The 12,197-nt window shown below is 41.3% G+C and overlaps 1 protein-coding gene and 1 pseudogene across 1 annotated transcript in view; both read right to left on the minus strand.

Annotated features, from left to right (window-relative positions):
- Nucleotides 1-12,197, minus strand: part of LOC144379562 (uncharacterized) — a 39,705-nt gene that overhangs the window by 19,397 nt on the left and 8,111 nt on the right. The window lies entirely within an intron of this gene.
- Nucleotides 5,784-6,066, minus strand: LOC118518789 (NADH dehydrogenase [ubiquinone] 1 alpha subcomplex subunit 1 pseudogene; annotated as a pseudogene).

The raw sequence follows: 12,197 nt of genomic DNA on the forward strand, positions 1-12,197 counted from the left end.
ACAATTAAGAGCCCTGTTACCATTTTTTCCTCCCAGCAGAGCTGCTGAAATTGTTGGGAGATAAGTCAGCCCTTTACAATGCTAAAAGCACAAAATGATTTGGAGAAGCACATGGTTTAATGTCTCCTTCTACAGTTGTCTGTTGTTAACACCTTAGAAAGATAACATCCTTATCTGTAAAATAGACAATCAAACCTACTTCCCAGGGATAATGCATAGAAAGCACAGCCCTGGCATACACAATGGGTTCTGTAAGTAGTAGCTCATGTTCACATTTTGCATTTCATCATAAACATATCTAGGAAATACTAGGACTACCCCAGTAAGATGATTCATTGTCTTTTTTTCATTGACAATTTTATTATCTTTGTAAACACTAAAATCATGATCTTTAAAAAAAAAAAAGTCAGTTCCTGTGTCCCAGTCAACCTGTCTTTGATAAATAAACAATGCACATTCATTCAAGAGGCATGGGCCAGAATGGACAGGAAATATGTATTAATAACAGTAGCAGCTAACACTGCCTGAAAGCTTATTTTGTGCCAGGCACTGTGTGGATGTTGCACAAGAAGCCTATGAGGTAGACATTTTAATTATCTCTAATTTCCAAATGAGAAACTGAGGCTATAAGAGGTGAAGTGACTAGTGTGAGGCTGCTACCCAACTAGGCTAGGCCATCTACCCTCACAGAAAAACAACAACAAACAACAGAATTGTACCAAACAACTAAACATAAACCCCCATTCCTTACTTCATGCTGCTAATTCCTTTTTCAAACACTACTGTGTTGGGTGCTACAGTGGAATGAAACCACTAAAATGCTTCCTTTGCTACAGAAATGCAAAATGGGAAAAAGGCTATGGGCACTTTGGCCTCTAAAGGGGACTTCTTACTTCCAAAATATTTTTCAATAAATAAAACTCATCGTTGTCTCCCCACAGCGTTTTACAGCAAGTAGCAACTCCCTGGCCCAGCCTGCAAGGCTCTTCACCCTCTGGCCCCAGTTCTTCCCTTGGGGCGTTTGTACTACATTCTGCTTTTGGACCCAGCTAACTTCTTCAGGACTGTTTAGAAGTCACTTACCCCTAGGGGTGGGGGGGGGGGGAAGTCACTTACCCTTTCATCTAAATGGACTTAATCCCACACTCCAATTCCCTAAAACTGGTTTAAATATGCATCTTAATGAATGTCAATATTCTCAGAATGGGCAAGCATCCTACTACCCTGTATCAAAGACCTCCCCTACAGGTTTCCCCCCAGGACAATCACATAAAGGTATGGAGAAGAGCAATCAGTTTTTGAAATTAAACAGATCAGGATTTAAATCCTGTTTTCTATTTATGAACAGACCTCAAGCAAGTCATTTCACCTCTATGATGAAGTTTAATTGAGGAGATAACAAAAGCACAGTGCTTAGCACATACTAAGTGCCATTATCATTATTATCTCCATATTACAGGAAGAAATTAACTCCCAATTAGCAAGATACCAAAAGCCACCAAGCCGGTGAGTGGTAGGGGTCTGGGTTAAAAGCCAGTTCTTTTTCCTTCTTTCTACAATTTATTGAGCACCATTATTAAACACCATGCTTGGCACTGAAGACACAGCTGTGAAACAGACAGGTACCCTGCTCTCATAGTACTTACATTCTGGTAATGAAGAAACCCATCAAACATTTACACTAATAAATTTAAGTGTTTGAGGGAGAAGAGCAAAGTGCCTGCTTATATATGAGTTTTTGGTTTTTTTTAATTTTTATTTATTCGACAGAAAGAGAGAGAGAGAAAAGAAGCAGGGGGAGCGTCAGAGGGAGAGGGAGAAGCGGCTCCCCGCTGAGCAGGGAGGCCGACAAGGGGCTGGATCCCAGGACCCCGGGATCATGACCTGAGCTGAAGGCAGACACTTGACCCACTGAGCCACCCAGGAGCCCCATATATATGGGTTTTAGAACAAGTAATAAGATCCCTGGATTTTATCTGGAAGGTCAGGGAAGGATCCTGTGAAGAGGCAGCATTTAAACTGAAACCAGGAGGCAGAAAAGGTGTTCTAAGATGACAGTGGAGCTGGCACCCGAGGCAAAAGAAATCTCAAGAGAAAAGACTCTAATAAGTATGGCTTGACTGAAGAACTAAAAGGCCAGAGCACCTGAGGAGGCAGAGACACAGGTGGGGCCAGATCAGAAGACCACAGAGGGACATGGTAAGGGTTTGAATGCCATCCATCCTTGAAGCATTGGGGAGCCACCAAAAGACTGGCTGCTCTTGATGAAACAGTATTGAAAGACTCACTCTGACCCCAGCTCCTTGAGTTCAGGCCCTTTTGGTATCTTTTTATCGTCTGTATTTCTAAAAATGGCAAGTGTAAACTTTTAATAAATATTTGTGAGGCACTGGAAAGAAATCTCTGGTAAAGACAGATTAAACCACTTCTCCATCTTATTAATCCCACATCTGATGCTTCTATTAAAGGACCTATCACTATTATAGTTGGGTGTGGACCTCTCTTCACTGTTTAGTTTTAAGTTTTGGGAAGCAAAGTAAGTATCTTTTTTATCTTTACATCTCTCAAAGCCAAGTGCTCAATAAAGTCATTTTAATAGCTTAAAATCTTTTTTTTTTTTAAAGATTTTATTTATTTATTTGACAGAGAGAGACACAGCGAGAGAGGGAACACAAGCAGGGGGAGTGGGAGAGGGAGAAGCAGGCTTCCCGTTGAGCAGGGAGCCCGATGAGGGGCTCGATCCCAGGATCCTGGGATCATGACCTGAGCCGAAGGCAGACGCTTAACGACTGAGCCACCCAGGCGCCCCTAGCTTAAAATCTTTTCTTGTATTTCTAGATTGGCTGAGTAAGAATCTTCATGCCAATTTATCCACCTTAGTTAAATAGATCTGAAAGGATAATATGCAGAGACTTTAAAAAAAAAAAGTTCCACTTCCCTTTTGCAGCTTTTTTTTTTTTTTTAAGATTTTATTTTTAAGTAATCTCTACACCCAATAGGGTCTTGAAATCACCCCAAGATCAAGAGTTGCATGCTCTATGGACTGAGCCAGCCAGGGTACTGCTGCAGCTTAATTCTAACAACAAAAAACCTTCACCAATGTGTGATTAAAAGTACAATTTTTGTATTTTAGGATATATCACTTGTACAGTTCACATGCATATTTTTTTTTAAATCTTAGTTTAATTTTAATCAAGAACAAAATGCCCCAACAGAAGGTCTTTCAGTGATTTTCCAATTCTTCTCAGAATTGTTCATATTATTTCTTTGAATATTTAATTAATTTGATAAGGGTAGGATAACTGCTTGGACTATTTATATTAAAAGATACAACTGAGTCATAATAGTTCACATGCTTTAAGGTTTATTTTGGGATTTCAGGAGATGAGAATGATGTCTTAACATGATGAAAGTGCAATTATGAATATGCTACTAGTGTGTGCTAGTAATTCTCCATTTGATTGCCCTCTCTCCATCGCCAGACCAATTTTCCACCCCTCTGGCCCTGCTCTGTGCCCCCAAAGACTTGACCTTTATGGGTAGAACCACTGGGTTAAAAGCAAGGGGGCCTCCAGGTGGGTTTGGCCAGTAGAAGGCACCGGAAGAAGATCAAAGAGAGAGGGAGGAAAGAAAGTGGGGGAGGGAGTATTGCTTCCTTATTCCCTCTCTGCTCTTGGCTACAAATTCAGGCAGTGGCTGAATCCTCCAGGGCCCCCCTCTGTGGCTCCAGCTCTCTCGTTGGACTCCAGTAAAGCTATTTCTTCTCTTTGCTCCTTTGGACCCAATGGTGATAATGGCTTTCCATTGTGGTTGGTTCCACAGATTATAGGAGTCCCAACATCACCCTTAACTCTGGCATTCCTCTGAAAATAATCCTTTCATTAGTCTCCAGAACCATCTGAATGGGCTTGGTTTCCTGCCAGACCTAAGAATTCAAACCACAGACTTGTAAAACCATCAATCTCCCTCTTTTGCATATAGCAGTTATCATCACAATGGTTATTCATCTTCCAAAGCAATTCCTTCATACCAAGCACTGCGTGTAAGCTCTTATAATTCTCAGGCAGAAATGACACCTTTTAAACTGGTCAGTGTAGGAGAACACAGGAGGGCGCTCCCGAACGACAGCTACGACAGCTGGCAGAATGGAGGGGCTGACACAATTCTCTAAGCAGGAGTCTGTTACATGTCAAGAATAAAACGTTTACAAAGAGATGCTACTTCCTCCTACTTCTCCCTGGGTTTCCTCTCACTAAGAGCTTGGGATCAAAGTCAGCGCTGTATTTTCACCCAGAACACCAAGAAGCTGTATCCCTGCCTGGGGAAGTTGTCCTGTGCGGCACTTCACTTGGCTAGTTTCTCAGACCTAGGGATCTGCTTACCACTAGGCCAAGGCACACAGAAAGAAAGCCAACCATCTTTTATTACTAGCCACCTGCCCATCTTTCCTTCTTTCTCTTTCATCCCGGGTTAAATCTTTCTTCTACACTAAGGCAAAGGATGAGCAGGATGAGAAAATTCTGCTTTGTTCAGCCTTGCCTGTCTCTTTAACAGATCTGACCAGATTAGCACTTTTCTTTTCCACTGGAGAGGACTGGCATATGCTTATACCATAATCTGCTCTGAGCTCCTTCGGATTTTTCTTTTATCAAGTCGACTGGATTTGAGGTTAGATGTTAATTGAAATCACCTGGGAGTGTCTAACCACTCCGCCTTGTTTTCACTTAGTACAAGTAACCTGAAGGTGACTCTATTTCTGAATATTGGGACATTCTTTTGAGTAAGATCCTATTTAAAGAATTCTTCTAGGGGGCTGAAAAGAACTGATGTGGCTTAGGGGCTCCTGGGTGGCTCAGTCGGTTCAGCGTCTGCCTTCGGCTCAGGTCATGATCCCGGGGTCCTGGGATCGAGCCGCACAAGTCTGGGCTCCCTGCTCAGCGGGGAGTCTGCTTCTCCCTCTGCCTGCCGCTCCCCCTGCTTGTGCACTCTCATGCACCGCGCTCTCTTTCCGCCTCTCAAATAAATAAAACCTTAAAAAAAAAAAAAAAAGATGAAGAAGAAGAACTGATGTGGCTTATTCAACAAGCTACTCCACCGAGAACTCCAAATGTCTCCCTCTGCAACCCGTAGACATTCAGAGTTAACAACAGTTGCTAAGATAAAAGACTTAGGCAGACAGAGGGAAGTCTGCAGAAAAGATCCTCTGCCTCACTTTAGCCAAGGCTAGCCAAAGGGCAGGATAGCTCTCTTCTCTCAAACTGGGGTTGGGGGGGAGAAGCCCCTGTCTTCAGCTTTTGGAAACACCTGAGAGGCAGTGAGATTAACGAAACTTAACCCACTGAGCCACACTATATATACATTTCTACTCTTCATTATCCTTACTTGTAAGCATTCATTCCAAAGGATATTTAATTGGGCAACTCTATAACCAGCTGGGTGGATCTACATCAAATATTAGTAGTGGTATCTTTGGGTGGTAAAAGTATGAGTAACTGTTATCTGCTTCTGTGTATTTGTGAAACTTTCCAATTTTTCTACAAACACCTATTTTTTCTTAGCGGTTCGCTGTTCTAAGAGGAGATTAACAAATCAAACACTTCATTTTTGCAATCAGGAAAAAGTTATTAAACAAAAACCTTGCAAGCATTCAGAAATTTCAGTTTTCCATGAGAACCTAATTTATGTAATTCTTTTTTTTTATGGAATTCTTTTTAACTTTTTGTTTTTATTATGTACTACATTAATACACTGCATAACCTTCTAGAAGGGGTAGATGAGCATAACCAAGTCATTTTTCAACAGTCAGGAAAATGCTTCCTTAATCAATATTCTCCAAATCCTCTGACGCATAGTAATGATTAACTCCAGAGACACGCCTATCTCTTTTCATCAAACTCCAGATATGGATAATAGGAAACCCATTTCTCCTTGCCCCCGTTACTGAACCTGTGGATGTGCACCACAGCTATGCAGGGGATGACAAAGCACACAGCCATGATACCGATCCCAGGCAGAATCTTGAACCACATCACACCATGGTCGCCAGGGCCAAATTCTTCCTTCCTGGCGCCCTAAAGGTGACCCAGCCTCAGCCCCTAGCTGATAGGCTCCCCTTTTTTTTTTATGGAATTCTTAAAACTTAAAATCAAAGTCATATTTTTTAGCTTTTGTGTATTTTAAGATTTTCAGTACATTTTATAACTCTTGTTTTAAAATTAAGAAACTATTCAAAATGTGAAAAACAAGAATACTAGCTTTAACATGCAATTTTTTTTCTAGTACACATCACAACCTTAATTTAGATCATTTAGACTCTTCAAGGTCAACGTTCACTATTTTCATATGCTGCAGTACTAATTCAGGTTTTTTTTTTTTTAAAGGAACTGTTTCTCTCTAAGAACACCACACAGATGATATCATATGCAGTTAAATGGTTAAGAGACTACAGATAAAAAACAGACTGGTGTTTCTTCCACTTACAAATGCTAGCCAATAAAAACTTTCCAGTCTACAGCTGATTAATACTTGACACCAGATCTATGGAAAGGAAAGCCAATCGTGGCTGGCTCTTAGCTAAAGCAACAGACACACTAAGAAACCTGCCTACTATCACATCGTGCCTTCTGTTTACTAGGACAACTGATTTTTCAGTTTAGCTCCATTACAGTTCTAAACAGAAAACTGGAATACTACCTTTTCTAGGAGCTACCATTCTCATAATCTATAATAGCTGAACACGTGTTAACTCACTGTCTTGTAGTGTTGAAATATATTCACAGGGAATCTTGAAAACCATAAACATTTTTACTAGCTTCAGGAAGCTAGTAAATTTGAACAAGTGACTCCTTTTAAACTGTCCTAATGTAATGGCAAATGGTCTCTTTTCTAACTTCGATTTCCAAATGATTTATAGTTATACCTACCAGAACAATAATAATCAACAGGATGGGTAGTGGAAGGAGCAGCGAATGGAGTCTTAAATATCTCTTTTTAGGGCAGCTAAGAGGACATATGTTCCAAAACACTAAAAATGTCTTTGAGTTCAGAACACTAAAACTTAAAAACAGCAAAAAACAAAGCACAAACAAAAAAAACAAAAAACTTAACAGCGTGAACAAAATATAAACAGATGAAAAGTATGCACTTTTTTTTTTTTAAGATTTATTTGAGAGGGGCACCTGGGTGGCTCAGTTGTTAAGCGTCTGCCTTTGGCTCAGGTCATGATCTCAGGGTCCTGGGATCAAGCCCCGCATCGGGCTCCCTGCTCGGCGGGAAGCCTGCTTCTCCCTCTACCACTCCCCCTACTTGTGTTCCCTCTCTCGCTGTCTCTCTCTGTCAAATAAATAAATAAAATCTTAAAAAAAAAAAAAAGATTTATTTGAGAAAGAAAGAGAGGGAGAGGAGGAGCAGAGGGACGGGGACAAACAGACTCTGTGCCTAGAATGGAGCTCGATCCCACGGCCCTGAGATCATAACCTGAGCCGAAATCAAGAGTTGAATGCTTGGGCGCCTGGGTGGCTCACTCGTTGGGCGGCTGCCTTCGGCTCCGGTCGTGGTCCCGGAGTCCTGGGATCGAGTCCCACATGGGGCTCCCTGCTCAGCGGGGAGCCTGCTTCTCCCTCTCCCACTCCCCCTGCTTGTGTTCCTGCTCTCGCTGTCTCTGTCTCTGTCAAATAAATAAATAAAATCTTAAAAAAAAAAAAAAAAAGAGTCTAATGCTTAACCAACTGAGCCATCCAGGTGCCCCAAGTATGCATTTTTCAATGAAGAACTTTGCTAGCACTCTTTTCAGGATTAAGTTCAAGGATTCTAAAGGTTCAAAATGCTTGCAAAAATGAGACCATGAGACAATTAGAAATGCAAGAGAAAAAGACAGTTTTTGATTAGTATTAAGTGTTAACATGTTTAGAAGCTGTAGAAATCAGCACCTGAAACAAATTAGAAAAAGACAATGTAAAAATTAGTGTTAAATGTTAGGACAATGTTCTAAAAGCTACAGAAAAGTCTTGAGATGTCTCTATAAAAAGTTTTGGCTAAATAAGAACCACCATATTAACACTATGATCACATTAATGGTTCAGACTACAGTGAAACTTTACAAGCAAGGGGGAAGGGCCTAACATACAACCCTATTGTTAACAGAACCCTTCTGGAGACCCTAATTAAACAAAAGTGTCAAACACTCCTCTCAAAATCCCTTGTAGTGGTGGGCCTCAACAGCAGAAAACAGAGAAGACCATTTAAAAAAAAGAGTCCAGGGGCTGGGAAGACAAGTGACTATACCACAAGGTGGTAATTACACCGTGGGGAAGTAAAAAAGGCCAGACTGAAGGGCTCCAAGAGGTACTTCAAAACCAGCTAATCATGGCAAGAAGAGGTGGGACAAATTGGCTTCTCAACTGGCTATCTATGGGGATATAAAAAGAGGCTGGGCCTCCAAAGCAAGAATAAACAAAAGTGGCTACTAATGGCCAAGGTGAGGACTAGATACCTCCATTACACACCAGTGTCCCAATATATATTCACACATCTCCAATTCAGCCCAGAAACCTGAGAAACCAGAAGAGAGGCTTCTCCAGTTGGGAAACCAGCCTTCTTGAACCGTCCACAACAAAGGCATGGGTAGTCAGAATACCTAGGTTTTCCTGCCAACAGTCCTATATCGCAGGGGAAATTGCTTACCTTTTCTAAACCATCTGCTCAGCTGAAAAACAGGAAAAATATGCTTTTCTCTGACTTCAAAAGATTATTAAAAATAGGAGTATATACTTGAAAATGCTCTGAAAAAAATCACACTGTACTTACGCCAACATTTTACTGCTAGAAACATGGTTTAACTTACAGCTAAAGGCTATATAAATGTAGGTTGTTCCTTCGACCCATAATCTGTAAGATTTAAAATATCTATTTTTAAGTATTAGCAAGGTTACAATGAAAGCCACTAGAACAGGTGGAGAAAACAGAAAAACAGAAGCAGGATAATGTGGGGACATTCAGGGCAGGGGCCAATAACTGTATCTCACTGTGGCCTAAGGGAATCACTATGAACTAGGTAAAACTATTCCTAACAGGAACCCTGTTACCAATAAATGGCTAAATTATAGTTCATAAGATTTTCTTTTAAAAATCAGGGAAATGGGGGGGCGCCTGGGTGGCTCAGTTGGTTAAGCGACTGCCTTCGGCTCAGGTCATGATCCTGGAGTCCCTGGATTGAGTCCCGCATCGGGCTCCCTGCTCGGCAGGGAGCCTGCTTCTCCCTCTGACCCTCCCCCCTCTCATGTGCTCTCTCTCTCTCTCATTCTGTCTCAAGTAAATAAATAAAATCTTTAAAAAAAAAAAAAAAAAATCAGGGAAATGGGGTGCTGGTTGGCTTAGTCGGTTAAGCGTCCGACTCGATTTCGGTTCAAGTCATATCAGGGTCATGAGATCGAGCCCCACTTTGGACTCACACTAGGCATGGAGACTGCTTGAGATTCTCTCTCTCTCTCTCTCTCTGACCCTCCCCCTCCCCCATCTAAAATAAATAAATAAATCTTTAAAAAAATAATAAAAATCAGGGAAATGATAGAAAAGATTACTATGTAAAAAACGGATAAATACGTTATTGCCCTTGGAATGGTAAGCACTTACTATTAGTGGAAATGGAAAGAGATGGCGGAGTCACAAAACTGCTTCTCAAACTGGGGCTTAAGAACCTTTAGAGGCATGTGGGGTTGAGAGGGAAAGGGGTGAACCAGGGGTCATCAGCATGTTGCAAATAGTAAATGGGATCAATAATGCACAAAGCAGCTTGCACAAATGTTCAGATAGTGGACATCTGTTGGTTTTATCAGCCCTGCATTCACTCCCCTACTGGGGAACAACCCCCCCACCCCAGTAGGCACTTTCTTGGTGAAGCAGGAAACAAGGCATCTTCCAGGACCCAGGCTGACCCCGAGAGATACACTCTTAGTAGAGGGTGGAGTTAACAAAAAGCTGGAAAGGTTAATAAGGCCAGCACCCTGTGAAGACTGTCCACTGAGGCCTGGTTCTTCAGCTCTATTGTCAATTCGGGGAGCTACACCACATCCTTCCAGTAACCTCCTTTTTTGCTTAGGGCAGTCCAATTTTGTTTCCACTACTTACAGCCGAAGACCTTTAGCTGATTAGCTATTATTTTCAGTCTAGGAGAATCTATTTTCTCAAAGATTTGGGAGGTAAAATTTGACAAGTAATTTTAAAATACTAGTTTTATGGTAAAACAAAGGGATGTATCATGGAGTAGAATACAGAATTCATGTAAAATTTTAAGATATTGCATTTTCCTTCTGAGATTTCTCAAGATAGGCTCCCCCCATCCACGCAAATTTCTTTAGCAATGGATTTAAGCACTGATACAGGGATAAACTTCCCATAACTTTTAGAATCTGCCCCTAACTAGGTAAAAGATCTAGGGCAAGTTACATAACCTCCCTAAGGTTCACTTATCACAACTTTAAAATGGGAGTAATAATAGTACCTACCTCATAAAGCCCTTATCCCAAGAGATAACACAGGGAAGCACTTAACCCTATGCCTCACTGCAGAGTTTATCAGTCATGTCAAACAAGGGTTAATATACAACAGCAAAGGGCATACTCTTCACAAAGATGGCCACAACAATACAGCTGCCACGCCCCCACCCCCCGCCAACTGCTGTCAGCATGACTTGTGATCTGTACTTTGCAGCATCTTCCATCAAAAGGTGGTGCCTACTTTCAACCCTTGATTCTGGACTGGGCTTGTGGCTTGCCTTGACCAAGAGAATGTGGCAGAGTGACTCTGTGTGACTTCTAAGCCTAGGCCTCAAGAAGCCTTGCAGTTTTCACCTTGAAACACAATGTCTCCATGTGAGGATAACGTAGTCTAACTGCTGGAAGAAGAGATTGTGTGGTGGTCCGATGAGCTGTCCCAGCTAGACAGATCCCTAGACCAATCAGCTCTGACTGGAGACTGCAGATGACAACAGCCACATCAGTGACCTCAGGCCAAACAAGAGCAGTGGAAGAACTACCCTGCCCTAATTGTGTGCAAATAAATGGTCATTATTGTAAGCCACAAAGTTTTGGAGCGGGTTCTTCTCACTGTGCAACATGTAACTGATAGGTATACTTCATCAATTATCATAGTATTTCTACGTTTTTTTTATTCCATGCATTTCCTAAAATTTCCTACAAACAAATCCAAAGCCCCAGTGTTTGCAAATAAGTATGTCACAGCCAGATGTGGTTTTATACTTCTCATTCTTCATAGCCAGGTCAACGTTTCTAATTTCATAGAAACATTGAAATATATCTCAGAACTTGGGGGTTTAGGGTGGAAAGTAAAACATACTCCCCAACCAAAATAACTTAAGTGAAAATAAAGTGAAAAATTTCTAAAATTATCACAGGTACACCACAAGGATGCAGGTGCACACAGAGTTGAGCTAAGACTGAGGTAACTAGCTAAGAGAAAAAAAGTGAAACAAAATTGGTATGATTCATTCAAATAGGAGAAATCAAAACAAGATTCCCCTTTTAACAGTTTTTGCACCTGACATTTTCTTCCATATACTTTATAAAGATGACCAAAACCCTCTTTTAAAAGTTCACCATGCACTGTCAAGAGGAAGGAAATGCTTGCTTTAGGTCACCATCCATACAACAAATATTTACGGAGTAACAACTCCGTAAATGCTAGTGAGCTGTTAGCCCCGGAACTTTTTTTTTGACAGTGTACACAGAGATAGCACGCTAAAGGGAGCATGACTGATGACTAGGTGAACCTAGACCACACTCCTGTCTTGGCCAAGGTACCTGGTCTGGTCAGAGGGTTTAGGCTGGTGAATGTGGCAAACAAGGCTCTGCCCTCATGCAAGCCTCTAGAAGGAGGGAAATATTAGCAGCCAATATTATCATCACCAATATTATTATCATCACTGTCACTACTATTATTATTATATACCCTTATTTGTCCCACCACTTCTTCCTCCTTAGTTACTGCTAAGTATCTGGAACTCTGCTAAGCACTTGCTTCGTTTAATCTTCACAACAACTTAGCGAGGTATTGCCTACATTTTCATTCATTCATTCATTCATTCATTCAGCTTTACACCCAATGAGGCTTGAACTCATGACCCCGAGATCAAGAGTTGCATGCATGCTCTACCAACTGAACCAGCTAGGTGCCCCAGTATT

Source organism: Halichoerus grypus, chromosome 1, assembly GCF_964656455.1.
Source record: "Halichoerus grypus chromosome 1, mHalGry1.hap1.1, whole genome shotgun sequence".
Lineage (NCBI taxonomy): Eukaryota > Metazoa > Chordata > Mammalia > Carnivora > Phocidae > Halichoerus > Halichoerus grypus.